Raw genomic sequence first — 19,460 nt, 5'->3', positions numbered from 1 at the left:
TTGCTGTAAATGAAACTTTAACATATTCTAATGTATTAATAACCATGAAAGTTCTTTTTAATTATACTTCAGCTATGAAGTTTTTGTTTCAAAAATTGCGTACAGTCGCAGTCTGTAAACATTTCGTACTTTTATTGTCGTGCTGTTAGGTAGGTACGGGGAAAAATGGCTGATGCTGCCTCCTGCTCCGTAGAGAAACGAGAGCGAGGAACAACGTTGAAATGGCGAGAAACTGGTTGTTATTAATGTAATTCATAAGTTTGCAGAGAAAATCGACTTGGAAGTTTCTCGAACTGCTGTGTTTAATAAAGTTATAAACACTGATATTATCGTTGGAGAACAGTAATCGCCTGTTCTGTGTATAGAGGGTTCCAATCCCTATGTGTTCTTTTCCATTTAGATTTTTGTTCGTTCAGTTCGAATACCTGCTTATCTTAAATATATACATACCGCACACAAAATTTCAGTTTTCATCACAAATATAAGTTCTTAATTATAGATGTTGTTGTTGCTGTGGTCTTCAGTCCTGAGACTGGTTTGATGCAGCTCTCCATGCTACTCTATCCCGTGCGAGCTTCTTCATCTCCCAGTACTTACTGCAACCTACATCCTTCTGAATATGCTTAGTGTATTCATCTATTGGTCTCCCTCTACAATTTTTACCCTCCACGCTGCCCTCTAATGCTAAATTGATAGTCCCTTGATGCCTCAGAACTTGTCCTACCAACCGGTCCCTTCTTCTTGTCAAGTTGTGCCACAAACTCCTCTTCTCCCCAATTCTATTCAGTACCTCCTCATTAGTTATGTGATCTACCCGAACTATGAACCTTGCCGTTGGTGGGGAGGCTTGCGTGCCTCAGCGATACAGATGGCCGTACCGTAGGTGCAACCACAACGGACGGGTATCTGTTGAGAGGCCAGACAAACGTGTGGTTCCTGAAGAGGGGCAGCAGCCTTTTCAGTAGTTGCAGGGGCAACAGTCTGGATGATTGACTGATCTGGCCTTGTAACACTAACCAAAACGGCCTTGCTGTGCTGGTACAGAAAACGGCTGAAAGCAAGGAGAAACTACAACCGATATTTTTCCCGAGGGCATGCAATTATCGATATTTTATAAAAATTGTTAATAAACATTATTTAAATTAAGAATAAATAACAAATTAAATTTTTGGAACAAAAATGAAAAAAAAATTATTTGGATTATGTCTATTGTTGTACCACAGAAATGATCTAGCACGAAGCATATTGGTAAGCATCATAGAAGGTCCGAAAACAATAATTTTCACTGCATAAAGCACACCGTTCAAATGCTGCGTATTTACAGTTGCTACCGTACCACTGCAATCCGAACACAATAGAATTAATTTGGAGCGAAGTTAAGAGATTTTTCGCGAGAAAGAACAAGCATTTAAACTGCCAGAGGTACTGGAATTAATGCACGAAGCTGTGTCACGCGTCAATGCCGAACGCTGGCGGGGTGCAGATCAGCACAGCATAAGAGAAGAGGAAAAAAAAGTGGTTTTTTGGTGACTTCGTCGATTCTGTTATTGATCGCCTCCTTATCAACGTAGCAGGTGACAGTTCCAGCGCTGAAATGTTTACCTCTGACTCGAAGGAGGTTAGTGATTACCAGATGACTGACTTACCTTCACTGGGTTCAACCCTGCAATACGCTTTCACATCAGGCATAGCTCACGCAGAAAAATTACCCTGTGTTTAAGCTAGGAATTCTTATTACTCTTATTTTTAATTACAATACTATGTTAGCTAAGAAGGAAAGCATGTAATGTTTTCCGTCTGGCCCCCTAAGAAGCCTATTACCCGAGTCTTGCCGTATATTGTATCATTTTGTTCACAAATTAAATGACATACGAAGTTGTATTCTTTCTCTGCTCCGCTCTTCTTACGTCGTAAATACAGCTGCTCACATCAGTGGAGGGTAGTTGGACTAGATGGCTGGCCAGTGTTGTAAGCTGTTGTTTCGTATTATCGCTGAGTCGATGTGCGTGTAACGCACAGCATAAAACGAAACCAATGAGAGTGCAGCAAATGCGTAAGAATACATGATGTTATGTTTACATCAGGTTTTATTCTTATGTTGAAAGCATTAAAAAAAAAGCACTCCGTCTTCAGGCCACGAGTGGCCTACCGGGACCATCCGACCGCCGTGTCATCCTCAGTGGAGGATGAGGATAGGTTGTTGTTGTTGGTTGTTGTTTTTGGGGAAGGAGACCAGACAGCGAGGTCATCGGTCTCATCGGATTAGGGAAGGAAGTCGGCCGTGCCCTTTGAAAGGAACCATCCCAGCATTTGCCTGGAGCGATTTAGGGAAATCACGGAAAACCTAAATCAGGATGGCTGGAGGCGGGATTGAACGGTCGTCCTCCCGAATGCGAGTCCAGTGTCTAACCAGGATGCGGATAGGAGGGGCGTGGGGTCAGCACACCGCTCTCCCGGTCGTTATGATGGTAGTCTTGACCGAAGCCGCTACTAATCGATCGAGTAGCTCTTCAATTGGCATCACGAGGCTGAGTGCACCCCGAAAAATGGCAACAGCGCATGGCGGCCTGGATGGTCACCCATCCAAGTGCCGACCACGCCCGACAGCGCTTAACTTCGGTGATCTCACGGGAACCGGTGTATCCACTGCGGCAAGGCCGTTGCCATGTTGAAAGCATTATATTTGTTAAATTAGTGAAACGGTAGTCAATGGTTTCACGGTTGTCACTCAGCCTGTGACTAGTTTTGGAGACGCAATCCAATGTCATACACAGCTGACGCAGCTGCCAAAGTTTTTACGCTCGTCACTAACTGCCTCAGAAGTTTCTTCGAGTTGCAGTCCAGTACCAGAATCGACGACGCCTAAGACAGCTGAGTCTGGCTACACAATTACTTTCAGCTGCCGTAATATCTCGCCTCTCTCCCCTTCTTCGTCTGCCAACCCTTCCGCCACCACCACCTGCTCTCACCCCTGCGTCGTTAAGTGGACGTCGGCGCATCGCTGCGGGGGATGATGGCAGACGTGCGCAGCCTCCCTCGCCCCTAAATCCGAGGCCCGCCGCGTCTCTACCGAGTCCAGCACGGAGCTAATCAAAACTGAGAAGTATTTTAATTACGCGCCAGCCGGCAGGGCCCGCCCTGGAATAACAGTTTAGCCGCGCCGCAGCCGCGAGCGCTAAGCAATCGGCGGCAGCCGCCGGGAGGGGACGAGCACGGGCAACGCTGGGAAGGTACACAGGCGTCTCCAGCACCCCAGCCGGACGCTGTCTGCATTTCATTTCGGAGGGTCGTTGTTGAGGGAGACGGCGAAAGCTAAAGGAAAACCTACTCTGCTACGCAACCCTTGTCATGAAGAGGGGCAAGGTAAATTTAGACATCGTCGACGTCGTGACCATTAGGGAGTGAACACTAGCTCAGTTTGTGATTTAACAGACATGGCGGGAGTGACTGTAAGTTGGGGTTAGATACGAACAACATTAATACGATTAGAACAGTGTCGAGTGGTTTTAATAAAAGCACAGCTAGCCACATAGGCCCAGTGTGGGCTGTAATTATAGTATGGCAGAGAAACTCGGAGGCTATTCTAATACATTAATGCAGAACCGATTTACTCTGGAAAAAAATCAGTTCCAATTTTGGCCACCAGGTGCAAATCTAGCGCTCTACAGCATCTCGTCGACGTCTCCGGTACTCATACAGATTGTTCAAAAATTGTTCAAATGGCTCTGAGCACTATGACACTTAACTTCTGAGGTCATCAGTCCCCTAGAACTTAGAACTACTTAAACCTAACTAACCTAAGGACATCACACACATCCATGCCCGAGGCAGGATTCGAACCTGCGTCCGTAGCGGTCGCGCGGTTCCAGACTGTAGCGCCTAGAACCGCTCGGCCACTCCGACCGGCTACAGATTGTGTAAGGAGCGGTTAATAATAACATCAGCATTATGCCTTTCTCACCTGTTTGACATTTACCGTCTACGTCACGTTCCTGATCCATTACATATCGAACATTTCTATACGTCTTTCTTATTTTCACAGCGCCAGGTCTGCACCTGGCGGCCAAACTTGAAACTAATTTCTTTCAGCGCAAATGAATTCCGTATTAAGACATTAGAATATACCCCAAGTACTGCTGTCGTAGGATAATTACAGCACAAACTGGATCTTTGTGAATTGCTGCACTTCAATTACAACCAACCGGTACGAATCACTCTGATGTCCATATTCCAAAGTTTTTTAGTACTTCCCTCATTTTTGGAAAACTCGGCAGTATGCCGTGTATATGTGACAAACAAAAATAAATGTAACGTATGGCTCATAAAGAGGCAGATAAACTCACTGCTGTGTGATTAGACGATCGCAGACCAAACACTGGAACTACTCAGATCCATTAAATAGCAAGCAGTGTGCATACGGAGCGATTTAAAGTGTAACGAGCATATAAAATTAATGACAATTAAGGCATGTGCCAGTCTGAGATTCATTAGAAGAATCTTTAGGAAATGTAGTCCTCTCAGAAGGCGGTAGCTTACAAAACCATCGACCGACCGTTAATTGAATGATGTGGGGTGACGTGATTACCTTGAGGATTGAACTCATCCAGTGTTTACAAATTCATAGAAACTAAGAGCGTCTCTGATCGCAAATTTCTTTCATTAATTCATTTACTGGTTTAGAACATCACAAGCATCACCAGACAGAGACAGATCGATCTCATGGTGATCGTAATGATCGAAACCGCTAACTGAATTAAATAGAAATATTTGCAACCAAGGACAGTTTTACTTTCGACGAATTCATTACTTGAAAACTGCACGTCAATCTAAGATCCGTACCAGGTAGGACTGATAGTGAAATAGAGAAGACACATAGAAGAGCAGCACGTTTCATTACAAGTTCATTTAGAAGGCATGAAATTTTTGCGGAGATGCTTTGCTGCTCCAGTGGCAGACGCTACATGAGAGGCACTCTGCATCACGGTGTGATTTGGTGTTAAAGTTCCGAAAGTATCGTTCCTAGACGAGAGAAGCAATATATTGCTGCACCCCCCCCCCCCCCCCTACATACCTCTCGCGAAACGATTATGAAGGTAGAACTATAGCGATTCGAGCTACACGGAGGCTTACTAACAATTGTTGTTTCGGCGGACCATTCGTGACGAACAGGAAAAGGGGGAACGGACATTGGTATATAAAGTACCCTTCACCACATACCGCAAGGTAGCTGGCAGAGTAACGATGTAGATAAAAGATTCGGTATATGGGAGGATTTGGCTCTGCAGAAACAACTTATCTTTCAAGAAAGGGAGGACGAGTAGGCCATTAGAGTCGAAGGGCACGCTGGGGTTGGGGATGAAGGGGAAGAAACCATTCCAGCATTTAACTTTAGAGACTTCACGGTAAATGATGACAAGCCAAAACAGTTGCAGGATAAAGATTTATTAAAATTCTTGAGCACGGTTACGGTATATATAAATACACCTTCATCAGAAGTAAAATACCTAAAATTACGTCCTGCAATGGAGATTAATAAAACAATTGTGCCAAAGCCGTCGTCAGTAGTTAAAACACCATCTCCATTTATACAACATGATTGTGGACAGAAGGTCGATGCGAACACAGCTTAGCATCGGTACTTCGCCTATCAAGTAGTACTGATGCTAAACTATGTTCGCATTGACCCTGTGTCCATAATCATGTTGTATAAATGGAGATGATGTTTTAACTACTGACGACGCCTTTGGCACAATTGCTTTATTAATCTCCATTGCAGGACGTAATTTTAGGTATTTTACTTCTGATGAAGGTATATTTATACACTCCTGGAAATTGAAATAAGAACACCGTGAATTCATTGTCCCAGGAAGGGGAAACTTTATTGACACATTCCTGGGGTCAGATACATCACATGATCACACTGACAGAACCACAGGCACATAGACACAGGCAACAGAGAATGCACAATGTCGGCACTAGTACAGTGTATATCCACCTTTCGCAGCAATGCAGGCTGCTATTCTCCCATGGCGACGATCGTAGAGATGCTGGATGTAGTCCTGTGGAACGGCTTGCCATGCCATTTCCACCTGGCGCCTCAGTTGGACCAGCGTTCGTGCTGGACGTGCAGACCGCGTGAGACGACGCTTCATCCAGTCCCAAACATGCTCAATGGGGGACAGATCCGGAGATCTTGCTGGCCAGGGTAGTTGACTTACACCTTCTAGAGCACGTTGGGTGGCACGGGATACATGCGGACGTGCATTGTCCTGTTGGAACAGCAAGTTCCCTTGCCGGTCTAGGAATGGTAGAACGATGGGTTCGATGACGGTTTGGATGTACCGTGCACTATTCAGTGTCCCCTCGACGATCACCAGTGGTGTACGGCCAGTGTAGGAGATCGCTCCCCACACCATGATGCCGGGTGTTGGCCCTGTGTGCCTCGGTCGTATGCAGTCCTGATTGTGGCGCTCACCTGCACGGCGCCAAACACGCATACGACCATCATTGGCACCAAGGCAGAAGCGACTCTCATCGCTGAAGACAACACGTCTCCATTAGTCCCTCCATTCACGCCTGTCGCGACACCACTGGAGGCGGGCTGCACGATGTTGGGGCGTGAGCGGAAGACGGCCTAACGGTGTGCGGGACCGTAGCCCAGCTTCATGGAGACGGTTGCGAATGGTCCTCGCCGATACCCCAGGAGCAACAGTGTCCTAATTTGCTGGGAAGTGGCGGTGCGGTCCCCTACGGCACTGCGTAGGATCCTACGGTCTTGGCGTGCATCCGTGCGTCGCTGCGGTCCGGTCCCAGGTCGACGGGCACGTGCACCTTCCGCCGACCACTGGCGACAACATCGATGTACTGTGGAGACCTCACGCCCCACGTGTTGAGCAATTCGGCGGTACGTCCACCCGGCCTCCCGCATGCCCACTATACGCCCTCGCTCAAAGTCCGTCAACTGCACATACGGTTCACGTCCACGCTGTCGCGGCATGCTACCAGTGTTAAAGACTGCGATGGAGCTCCGTATGCCACGGCAAACTGGCTGACACTGACGGCGGCGGTGCACAAATGCTGCGCAGCTAGCGCCATTCGACGGCCAACACCGCGGGTCCTGGTGTGTCCGCTGTGCCGTGCGTGTGATCATTGCTTGTACAGCCCTCTCGCAGTGTCCGGAGCAAGTATGGTGGGTCTGACACACCGGTGTCAATGTGTTCTTTTTTCCATTTCCAGGAGTGTATATACCGTAACCGTGCTCAAGAATTTTAATAAAGCTTTATCCTGCAACTGTTTAGCTGTCATCATTCACCGTGAAGAATTTCAACAGTTGCTGTTTCAGTCATGTTTAAAATCTTGAAATAACTTGTGGGAGCTATGGGAACTACTGAAATCTAAATCCGGATGTGTGAAAGAGTAGCTGAACCTCTCGGATGCGACTCCAGTGTCTTATCATTACTGAAAGTCGCATGGTGATAACTTTGAAGAACGTCGACCCTTGGCTCATGCAGTTTTGGCTGTGTTATCTGATTGGAAATACTGGCCATCACACAGGCACAAATGAAAGTAACACGGTTTACAGCAAACAGTAATGACGGCCTGGAGTATTACTGAATGAAGCAAAATTGTCTTCAGTCTTCAGTGATGAGTCCTTCGAACGTAGCCCTCATGACCAGCGAAGACGTGTCTGGAGACGCCCTGGACAGCGGTGGAATACCAACCTGACTCTCGCCCACCTTACGGCCCGACAAGCAGGAGTGATTGATGGTCTGGGGTTCCATTTAATTTCGTAGCAGGACCCATTTGCTTTCATCCGCGGTACCCTTACAGCACAGCGGTACGTCGAAGGTATTCTACACTCCGTTTTGTTGCCCTTCGTGGCAAGCCACCCTGGGCTTACATTACAGCTAGATAATGTCCGCCCGCACACAGCGAGCGGCTCTATTAACTGAATTCGTGCTTGCCAAACCCTGCCTCGGCCAGCACGGTCGCCGGATCTCTCCCCAGTTGAGAAGGTTTGGAGCGTTATGGGCAGGGCCCTCCAACCAGCTCGGGATTTTTAGGATCCAGCTCGCCGATTGGACAGAATTTGGTACGGTTTCCCTCAGGAGAACATCTAACAACTATCAATCAATGCCAAGCCGAGTCACTACGTGCATGATGGCCACAGATGGACCAATTTTTCTGCGAAATTTTTTCTTCATACGAGACAAGGACAAATGAAACGCGCTCGCCTTAAGGCATGAGATTGCACAGAAAGAAACAAGGGCGAAAAACTATTACGAGACAATCCTTGATACTATGGTATAGACACTTAACTATGCAGCAGACCAGTATGTGTTGTCTATATAAGGGGTGTATCGTAATTAATAGCGAAAACCGACAGGGGCGAAAGAATACGGTAACAGAAACAAAGGCGTTCTTATAAACGTTGGTGCGCGATAGAGTCGCCACTGACTTCAGTATCAAACAATGTCATTGTAACTGACTTGCTTAATTTGCGAAGCTCTTTCTCTTGAATAAATCATCCAATTTTTCTGAAATTTTAATCATTTGTTCGTCTGTATATGTATATCACATATACCGATATGCATACCATTCGGATAATTACTTCGTGGTGCGCCTTGTCTTAGAGTGTACTTCACATGCTTTCCATTCCTTCGTTCTAATTCTTTTCCCTTTAGCAGTCTGGGCAGATAAAAAAATGCTTTTCATTGAACTCTCAAGGGAATTGTTACACTGTCATGCGTGGAATATTTTATGCTTTACTACTAAAAAAATGTTCAAATGTGTGAGACTTCCTAAGGGACCAAACTGCTGAGGTCATCGGTCCCTAGACTTACACACTATTTAAACTAACTTATGCTAAGAACAACACACTCACCCATGCCAGAGTGAGGACGCTAACCTGCGGCGGCAGGGTTTACTACTAAAGTATTATGGAAAAGCTACGAGCTAGTTGATAAGACGAGCTGTTTTAACGAGTCATCAGCCTGCGAGTTACTTGGAACACATTGCCGTGGTTCTTTTGAAGAGGATACGCATACACTCTCATTCCATCCCTTAACCGCCTGGAAACTCTTGTTATGAAGAAATGTTATGTTTACTGAGGAATGAGCATCATAGAGTAACTTGTATCCTAATAACATATACGGACTTAACGAAATCTTATCGTTAAAACTCTCGCTGCAATGCAAGTATACAAAGGACTATTCGGACGATAATTAGGTACACTGGTGTACAGTTTTCCCTATTATCTTTTTCACTGTATGTGGTGCAATGTGCAATGTTTTTAGCTACCAAAGAAATAAAAAAAATGTTTCTGCTTCAAGTAAATGTAATAAGATTCTGATCAAAGCTATTCGCGCTCGTTTTAGTACCACATTCTAACTAAAAGTAAGTTACCATCAACATTATATCTTACGTTGTTTGCGGTGTACTCTGCTATAAGCATCACTCCATCTCGTGACCCTGTTGAAGCTTGAAAACTAGCTAATGGACTAAATAATATTTTCAATGGTAAAAACAGCGATTAATTTTACTTCCTGAAACAGTTATCCGCAATTAACAATTTTAGAATTCAACAATATCTATGACGGAATGTTGTGACACCCGTAAAATACCAGTTATTGTAATCTTTCAACAGGAAAATTCTTGTAGAATGTAAATATTTTGGGTTTAACGCGACCCTTCACTGAAAGGCAGAAACGTTGAGTCGTCTGTAGGCACGCACAAAATAAGGAAAACTTGCTAGCTCTTTGACGTGCTAGACACACACACACACACACACACACACACACACACACACACACACACACACACGCCTATGCCCATATCCAACCGACACAGTGTACGGGCACAGGCCTGTGTATGTGTGGGTGAGTGTGTGTGTGTGTTTCTGTACTCTAGCTCGTCAAAGGATAACTCCGAAAGATAGCAAGTTTTCCTTCTTTCGTGTGTGCTTATAGACGACTCGACGCTTCCGATTTTCGGTGAAAGGTCTCCTTTAATCCTCAATTATTGTACTTATTACAGAATTTTATCGTTGGTGATGAAGAATTCCGTTCGTTACAGCCAAGGAAGAAGTATTTTGTGTTCTCAAACCGCACCCGTTTCGACGAATCTCGTGCACGTTATACCTTCGCTGATACAGTCGCGTTATTTTGCTACTGGTTCTTGTATTGTACAGGCTCGGCAGTTGCGTAACGCAGAAAGCCAGTTTGGCAAGCAGCCGCCCCAAGTGCACGCGAGCGGGACGATGGAGGGGGGCGCAAGTTCGCCCTTTGTCCGGACCGGCAAGCCATTCCGGCGGCGGCCCTTGGCGGAGGGTGACTACCCCTGGAGGGCCACTCCTCAGCGTGCGCGCGCACACACACACACACACACACACACACACACACACACTGAGCGTCGTACGTCCTGCCCTGGTCCCCCGCCACCAGATAAGCTAGGGATAGGGATAGGGCCGGGCCGCGTGCGCTCTCGAGAGCCCTCGACGCCGCCGGCAGACGCCATGTGTCGCGCCCTAGGCAGCGGCCGCGCACACATTTGCATCCTAACACTCTGCCCTACTCGTCCACCTTGCGCGCTTCCTGTCCGCCACATAATTTTCCTGTCTTCGTCCACTCTCCACGGTACGATGTCTGATGCGTTTATATAATCTAGGCGAAGCCCCTTGACCACTCCACAGGGTAGGAAATGGGATTTTCTCTCTCCTCCCTCCTTCCTCACGCCTTCTGCACAACTTTTCTGCGACGTTTGTTCTTTATACGAAACAAGGACAAATAAAACGCGCTCGCAGTAAGAACTGAGAAAGCATGGAAAGAAACAGGAGCGAAAACTATCACAAAACCATCTTTGGTGCTATGGTATGGACATTTAACTCTGCAGCAGACCAGTATGTGTTGCCTATATATGGGGTGTACCGTAATTACCAGCGAAAACCGACACAGGCGAAAGCAAACGATAACAGAAACAAATGCGTTCTTGTAAACGTTGGTCCGCAAAAGAGTCGCCACTGACTCCACTATCAAACAATGTCCTTGTTAGTACAAATGTATCTGAAACGTAAACGTTTCTATTAAGACCCAACTATACGGACTCAGATTATATCCATGGCCTACCACAATAATAAATACACGGCGCCATCACATTAATGTGACCACCTGTCAAAAGCCTGAACGATCACGTTTTGCAGCGCGTACTTGCAGGAAGAGATTTAGTGAGGTTCAGGAAGGTACCGATAGAGATGTGGAGTCATGCTGACTCCAGTGCCGTCATCAGATGCGATAGCTTTCTCGGTAAATGATCCACAGCGCAAACAGGTCTATTGAGGTGGTCCCAAAAATTCCATTGGGTTTAAATCTGGGGAGTCTGGTGGTCAGGGAAGTATGGTAAACTCACCCCAGTTCCCTCCGAACCAAACAAGTACACTGCAAGCTGTGCGACACGTTGCATTGTCATACTGGTAGACGCCATCAAAGAAAACCAAACCTCATCTAGGGGTGGACATGGTCACCAAGTATAGATGAATACTTGTATTGATCCACGGTGCTTCCAGACTGACGACATCACCTAGGATGCCATGAAAACATACACCACGCCATAATGCTCCATTTTCCGGCCTGGGCCCCTCCAGCGATTAATGCAGATCCGTCCACTCCAACAGCCATTTGTCCGATGGACCATAAAAAGTGCTTCATTTGAAAAGGCCACTTGTCACCACTCAGTCCAATTGCAGTATTGGAGCGAGAATTCTTGCCTTCGAAGTCGATGAACGCCAGTCAGCATTGGTGAATGAACCAGGCGCTTTCTGCGGAGGCGATGCACAGCAACGTTCTCTCAACGACCGTTGGGGACACTGTTGGTAGCCCCTTGGTTCATCTGAGAGGCTTGTTGCCCAACAGCTGCTCATTTATTCGCCTGTTCGCATCTCCACAATCGTCCTTCAACCCTGTCATCCGTGGTCGGTCGGTTTTGCACCATAGTGACCTCGGCGCTTGTTTTGGACAACGCCATTTTGCCTTGCACAGTCTACTTTGAACACGGCAGCGCGCGAGTAGTTTACAAACTTAGTCGTTTCGGTAATGCGTCCGCTCTTGTCTCAAAAGCCAATGATCAGGCCCTTTCGGAAGTCAGATAAATCGCTCCGTTTCCGCATAACGACAACGACAGCACTTTTTTCCGGCTCCTTGCACACGTTACATACCCTCCACCGCTAGTGCTGCCATTTGCCGTCTCTGAGTGGTTATTCCACGATGACGTCGAACGTAGGCAGTGACCATATGAATGTTTCTGTACTGTGTAATACCTTGTGTTTTGATCACCCAGCATACCTTTGTATGAAATATCGTCATATGAATTGTCAATACGATACAAGAAATCACTATTGGGTGAGACTAATTTGACACGTGCTTGTCAGTTGCTTGTCTATGCAGCCAAGACTTTGTTCATATCCTTTTTTGGCCCCCTAAAAGAAGGCTTATAGGTGTACGTACACGGTTATATTAACGCAGATACAGTTAACCGTTTGCTGCTAGTTTCTCGACGACTCCACCTGCTGCGGTAACACTGTGCCCTTTCGCAGTTTTCTAGGACAGCCGAGGACAGTTCGGCTCAGGTCATCTTCGTCACGGCCGTCATAACAAGACTGTGGGACTGTATTGAGGCCATACACGCGAAGCCCGTTACCTCCCATTATTATATGTTCAGGAAACGTCACGTCGAAATGTTTTCTGTGATTGTAGTTTCTTAGTAATAATATTTTTCATATATTATGCCGCACTGCACTGCTCTTATAGTTTAAGGCATTACCCTCTCGTCGCATTAATGGCCTTTGGTCTTGAAAACAGGCCAACTTAAATTTTTTATATTGTGTCCCACTCACGTCTAGTAAAACGTCAGTAGAGTTTCCCGCTATCACATCAGACACACAGAATTAATAAAGAGCTAAAATACGTATGTGCACAGAACAAAAATTCCACGCTGCAAGGATATATAACATACACCATACACCTATTACTTTATGAAGAGAAAGTCGGCAGTAAAAATGTAACCCATGACTGCCTGAGAGTTCAGGACGCTGTATTTTCTTGGCCATTGCTTCATTCGGCTTGTTTAAAGAATGTGCGGTACTTCCGTAGATTGATACTAATACTATGAGAATCGAATAGGTGTGTATTATTTGTAGTCGAAAATACAGAAAGTGCTGGCGCAATAGTCTGTGTCTTTTGTCGGTTCATTTCACGCAATTTATGATAAAGATATGATGACGATGCAGTGGCTAGTTCCTCATTAAACTTTCACTTCAGATTCTGTATACCAAATTTTGATTGATAGTGAATTACTGAATGTACTGTTGTAACTAACCGGTTACTACGGGTTATTCCTTATTATTGGGAATGGAAATACTTATTGCTTATGAAATCAACGTGAGAAGAATAGGGTCGCCACCGACTCAAACCATACAACTAATCAAAGATTTGGTCGAGTCGGAAAATAAATTAGATTTGATCACAGACCAAAAACTCACAAACTTGCATACATAACTCTGGCAGCATAATGAGTCCGTATTTTACACGACTTTGCGCTGCCACTGACCAATAGATCGAAAGGAAGTGTTGTCGAAACTCCCCAACAGTGTAGCAATAGCGTGCAATTGACCTCATCCGCGCCGCTGGCTCACCTTCGAGGTAGCTGCACATATAGTCTATCTTGTGCCACGTAGGAGGGAGAGAGAACTCGAACTGCTGTAACCAGGCCCGCGGGTGAATCCCCGTAGCCGAGTTACGGAAGACTTCAAACTTCCTCACGATCAGAAAATGTTTAAAGTCAAATTCGTGAGTTTCCCTTGGCGAACGTTCCTGAGGGGACCCGCGCCGTTCCCACCTGGTACGAGATACGTGATCATGACTATGATCAAATTCGCCATCGTTCCCGGAATCATCGTCGGAATAATGGCCCTTTCGTTCATTTCTTTCAACTTCATGGGCCTTTAACCCTTTTAGGTGAAGTTCTAAACGGGCCATGCGCTCACATATTCCCTCGGTAACCCCTCTTTGTTGTATTTTTATTTCACACTGTCCACGCGGACATTTCATTATCGACCGTATTTCGTCTGCATCCGCTGATGACGAGGTAATCGTTTCCCTATTATTGTCAGACTTACGCGCCACTGCGTCTGAGATCCTGGCTATTTCTTCTCGCATCTCTCGGTGGGCCGTGTCTTGTTGTGTTTGCGTAAGCCCTTGCTCTCGCTCGAGAGCTATTATCGCCTGGCTGAGGGTTTCTACCTGCGCGCTAAGGTGGACCGGGCACTTAGCCACAGTGTCCTCTATTCGGGACACAAGAGCCGCGTGGTCACTCTGGCATTGTTCTGCTAACGCGCGGAGATCCCTGGCGGAATGTTGTCCTACTCGGGACTCAAGAGCCGCTTGTTCACTCTGGCATTGTTCTGCTAGCATACGTATATTCCCAGCGAACCTTTCTTCTTGCTCCATCATCTGCTTACTAATGACTTGCTGCCGCTCTTCTAAGGCGGAGATGCGTTGGTCAATGATCGCCAGTACTATTTCACTAGTCAATCTTTTATTTGCTTCCTCGATATGCCTCCTATTTTCTTGTGCTTGTTTTTTATTCACTTCCTCGATATGTCTCCTGTTTTCTTCCGCTTGTTTTTTATTCACTTCCTCGCTATGTCTCCTATTTTCTTCCGCTTGTTTTTTATTCACTTCCTCGATATGTCTCCTATTACTGTCTAGTAATTGTCGTAGCATAGTCTGTAATGAATTTGCATCTATCGAATGATTCGAAATCACTACAGCGGGCTCAGGATGGACAACACTTGTACTTGCGTTTTCCGCGTTTCGTTCCTGGTCGGACTCGACGTTTTGACCTCGTCCTTGTTCAGGGTTATTGTCTGGCAGGTTTTTCCGATCGCGGCTCCCTGAACAGCTATGCGTCTCCATCATAAGGATAGTTACTCCGTGCTCCAAAATACAACAAGAATAATGCCAAAGTCTCCTAATGGACTCACAGTCCCCACAAAGCACCCAAGATTTACCATATGACACCGATACACGCCACAGGACAAGAATCAACCCACACTTGTAACACAATTGAATACTAAATCACAATGTCTATACAGTAATACATATACAAGATAAAACATGTAAGAAAATGCACACCTATATCATAAATTCACGTAAATTCTGTATCACAGAAAGACAATATACCAATTAGCACATCCAACCGAAAATAACTAATTCTCACTGCGCATCAGAAGATCTCTGGTTTACCGAAATCCGTGAGCAGGATAAGCCATGTGTAACTATTTGTGAGGTATCGTGGGCAAGTTGCAACAATACCACATCACACAATCATGTTAACATTATCTAAAACAAACATACGATCGGACAGTTAGTGATGCCGGTAGCCCAACAACTACAATGTTCTACCACGTGGTTGTCTCCTCACGGACGAAAGACACATAAAGGAAGGAAAATTTACGAGAAGGCAAAGCTCTAAATATTTAGAAAGGTGAAAGCTTATGCAGGCACAGCTGAAGGCAAACAGACATTCATACAGAAGCGAGTGCTCACTTCTTATCGACACCTTTGTGTGGCGCTCTTCCGGCGGATCCAAGTCTGCTACAGAAATTTGCTAAAAGAAAAATCTGCCAAAGTTTTGCATTCCTTGTTGCGACAAGGCAAAGCAATCTTCCAGATTTGAAAAGCGAGACCAAAGGCTAAGAGCTCTCCCCTCGCCAAGTAACAACGCGCCACGCGGTCAGTCTAACTCACCCTTCTTCGACTGGAGCACAGCTGTGGACGCTTCCCATACCGGCGGCAGACTGCCTTCCGCTTCTCCAGCCCCTTCCACGCTCCGCGTGGACCGGAAAAACCCAAAGATGCCATTTCCGCCACCAACCTGACGCAGGTGGATAGAAGCGTCTCGCGGGCCCCGAGGAATCATGACGTCACATCATGACATGACGTCGTCTCTCACGCTAGCCAATATCGCTGGTAGTTTTCGAAACGCGGATATTCTTTGAACATGACATGCTAATGCATTGTGGGTGTGTGTGTGTGTATAATGGCGGGTTTTGTGATTTGTGTGCGTTAAAGCTTTTCAATCATGGAAAAAAAATTGATAATACTTGCTGCAAAAGCAGATGTTTGCAGAGGAGAAAGGATAGTTTATACTCCAGATAATGGACGGTAAGTAACTTCCATTAGTAATCTTATAATGCTCAAGAAAAGTAAAGTGTATGGTAAATCTACAGAAATTTCATTCTTTGTGCCTATAGTATTCTGATGCATTATGTTACCCAGTAAAGTTTCTTTCAACGCATCTATGTGGATTATTTGTGGTAATGGCGTATTCTCATAACAAATGGCTTCGGTATTTAAGTTGCAATCATCGTAAGTTTTTCCTGATCAAAAAGTGTGTAGTAACTGTATTCTAACGTCAGTAACCTGCACATTTGAAAACTTTTGAATGTTCAGAATTACATCATTCATCATAGTCAGTATTTTTTTACAGTAAAATAGGTATGAATTGCAATGACTGAATCCAGATTTGTGAGTGATGTAATCTGTTTTTGTAATGGATGTTTCAGTTTCTGAAGTGAAAATCCAAAGAAGAGAAGACAGCGAGAAGTAGCTTTTTGTCTGTTTCATGGTTTATAGGCCTACTGGGGAAACTCGCCATGTAAAAAAAACGAGTAACGCATCAAGCTTGGTACCTCTATGGTGATGTGGAAATCCGAGCGTTGTTAATAAAGAAATTAATTCAGTGTGTGTGTGTGTGTGTGTGTGTTTCTTTTGATTCCTTTATCATGTTGCTTATAGTAGACCAAATTTAATTAAAATACCCAGGTGATAATTTCAACATAAATTGGACTATGTGCATAGCTGTTTCTAATGGCTTTGATGCTTGTCAGAGGCAAAGTATGAATATTTACCATCCTCTGGCACGTGCGTTCACTAGTCATTTATGGCAAAAGAAATCACTGACTGAAAGCATAAGTTGCTTGGTAGACATAATTGGAAATGACCTTTTTAGTTATAATTTTATGTTTTTAGATTATAGTACTCCCTGAGAGATTATCTTCTGCATTTCTTGACCCTGACATGACTAGTAATGGGTATTTCCCCACCAGATTAGGCATACAGCATTAAGTGTCCTGCTCTGCTGTGAGCAGCATGGTAGTCAATGTGTTAAGCAGGCATTTAGGAACTTTGAATGTGAAGTATATGCATCTGTACAGTTGTGGCTAAAAAGAGCAGCTAGAATGCTAATTACTGTTTCAGGAATTATCCTTTACACAGTTAAATATTTATCTAAAAATGAATTCATGAATAACTTTGTAGTCATGTAATCGTTTGGTTTTGTAAGACATTTAAATAAAAATACTGCACACCCAAAAATAGTCTGGAAATGGCAAGGAATATCAAATATAAGTAAATATTTTTCCTCAGTAAGATAAAAGAGTAAAATTGCTGATACCTGGTTGTTACCATATCACTGATGGCCCCAGCAGAGCAGTCTGCTGTGACCACCGGCACATTCATGCCAGCCAACGGGTTAATACACAAAACAGGGCAGTGCAAGACTTGATCCGTAATTCTCATTGGTTGAAGCAACTAAAATCAAATTTCTGAGGTGTGCTGGAACTGTGTTATTGGTATATTCCCCAGCATGATTTAAAATTTTTGCATTGAAATGGCACTGACAGTGCGTAATATATTTTGCAACTGAGAATAGATACTAAAAAATTTATGTGGGAATATATTTCAAGAAACCCTTTCATACCAAACCTGACAATTATATTGACACACAAGTAAACCACCTGAATGGCACACTGGGTTATACAAGCATTAGCTGTAGGTGTAGAATAGGTAATTTACACAGAAAACTTTTCATACAAATTTTATTGTAAAGCACACTAAAGTTAAGGGAAAGGTGCAATGCCTAGATGAGATAAACTTGGACACGCAAGAACTGGTTTTGCTCAGATATATGGAAAATTAACCGTAGTATTATATGACATACAACACATTTTGTTACAGTGCTGGGATGATGTCATCCAGATTTCAAAATTAGTGGTCTAGTAATGAAACTCTCATCAGTTTTAATATTTAAAAATAAACATGCCTGAAAAAGGAAGCTGAATTAGGACTTTCAATTAAATTGCAAAAATGTTCTTGTTTTGCACATTCACTGTGGATGACACTTAAAAGCACGGTGTTAGTAGCTCTTATTGACCTTGTCAGCCACAGTGAACATGTTGAAGGTTTTAAAGTAACAAAGTAGTTGTTGACATTGAGATATTAATGGATGACAGCAGCAAACAGCAATGAAATAATGTGAATTACTTAAACCAGGAATTAAACAAGTCTACATAGCTTTGAACACAGCCAAAAAATGGTTGGTTCAAATGGCTCTGAGCAGTATGGGATTTAACTTCTGAGGTCATCAGTCCTCTAGAACTTAGAACTACGTAAACCTAACTAACCTAAGGACATCACACACATCCATGCCCAAGGCGGGATTCTAACCTGCGACCGTAGTGGTCGCGCGGTTCCAGATTGTAGCGCCTAGAACCGCTCGGCCTACGCGGCCGGCGAACACAGTCATTTCACACTTCTTATTCATTGCATATTTGTGTGCTATAACTAATACAGCAACCTTTTATTATTTTCTCATCTTTGATCTGGAACACGTGTCGCATCTTACTTGTTTTCCTAGAGCAACTCTAGGTTTACAAGATCCACATTTCAGAATTCTGGTAATTGCTAGTCCTACCTCATGCTGAAAGTGTGGGTTGATAGCTGTCTCTTCAGATATGATCTCATCAACTGCCATTTCAGAAACTTGAAGCAAAAATGTGATTATTCAATTTTCTGTCAGTGATGAATATATCACTAATGTATAGGTATATTCATGATGGTATAGAACAGTGCAGGGCCATCTTCTGCTGGGTAGACTAAACTGTGCACTTCACATCCATTGCATCAATTTCTTCATAGGTAGTAGCATAGTACACTACTATCTCAGACTTGATTGTTGCGATGCTCAATGAAACTGCATTATGCCTTGAAGACACTAAACTAACAGCCTTCTTAAGTTTTTGAATGAAGGATATAAGAAGTAATATATCTAAAAACAATTAAGTTTTACATTTTGCTGTCAGGAACTCTTTTGGAATCTTTCCTTTTATTATTATTTTGTACATGTGTGGTCTTTTTGTTTCCTCTTCCCAGTTTGACAAGCACATCTGATTTGCTTAATGGGGATATTTATGGTTACAAAAAATAAATAAATAAATAAATATGTGGATACAATGCAGCGCCGGCCGAAGTGGCCGTGCGGTTAAAGGCGCTGCAGTCTGGAACCGCAAGACCGCTACGGTCGCAGGTTCGAATCCTGCCTCGGGCATGGATGTTTGTGATGTCCTT

At 44.4% G+C, this 19,460-nt stretch overlaps 1 protein-coding gene and 1 pseudogene across 1 annotated transcript in view; both read right to left on the bottom strand.

Moving 5' to 3' along the window:
- LOC126235124 (uncharacterized) overlaps window positions 1-19,460 on the bottom strand; it is a 1,230,462-nt gene that overhangs the window by 859,241 nt on the left and 351,761 nt on the right. The gene's annotated exons all lie outside the window — the stretch shown is intronic.
- On the bottom strand, window positions 2,548-2,665 carry LOC126238475 (5S ribosomal RNA; annotated as a pseudogene).

Source organism: Schistocerca nitens, chromosome 2 (genome assembly GCF_023898315.1).
Source record: "Schistocerca nitens isolate TAMUIC-IGC-003100 chromosome 2, iqSchNite1.1, whole genome shotgun sequence".
NCBI lineage: Eukaryota > Metazoa > Arthropoda > Insecta > Orthoptera > Acrididae > Schistocerca > Schistocerca nitens.
The sequence above is the reverse complement of the archived record's forward strand: the minus strand, read 5'-3'. Positions and strand labels throughout refer to the sequence as shown.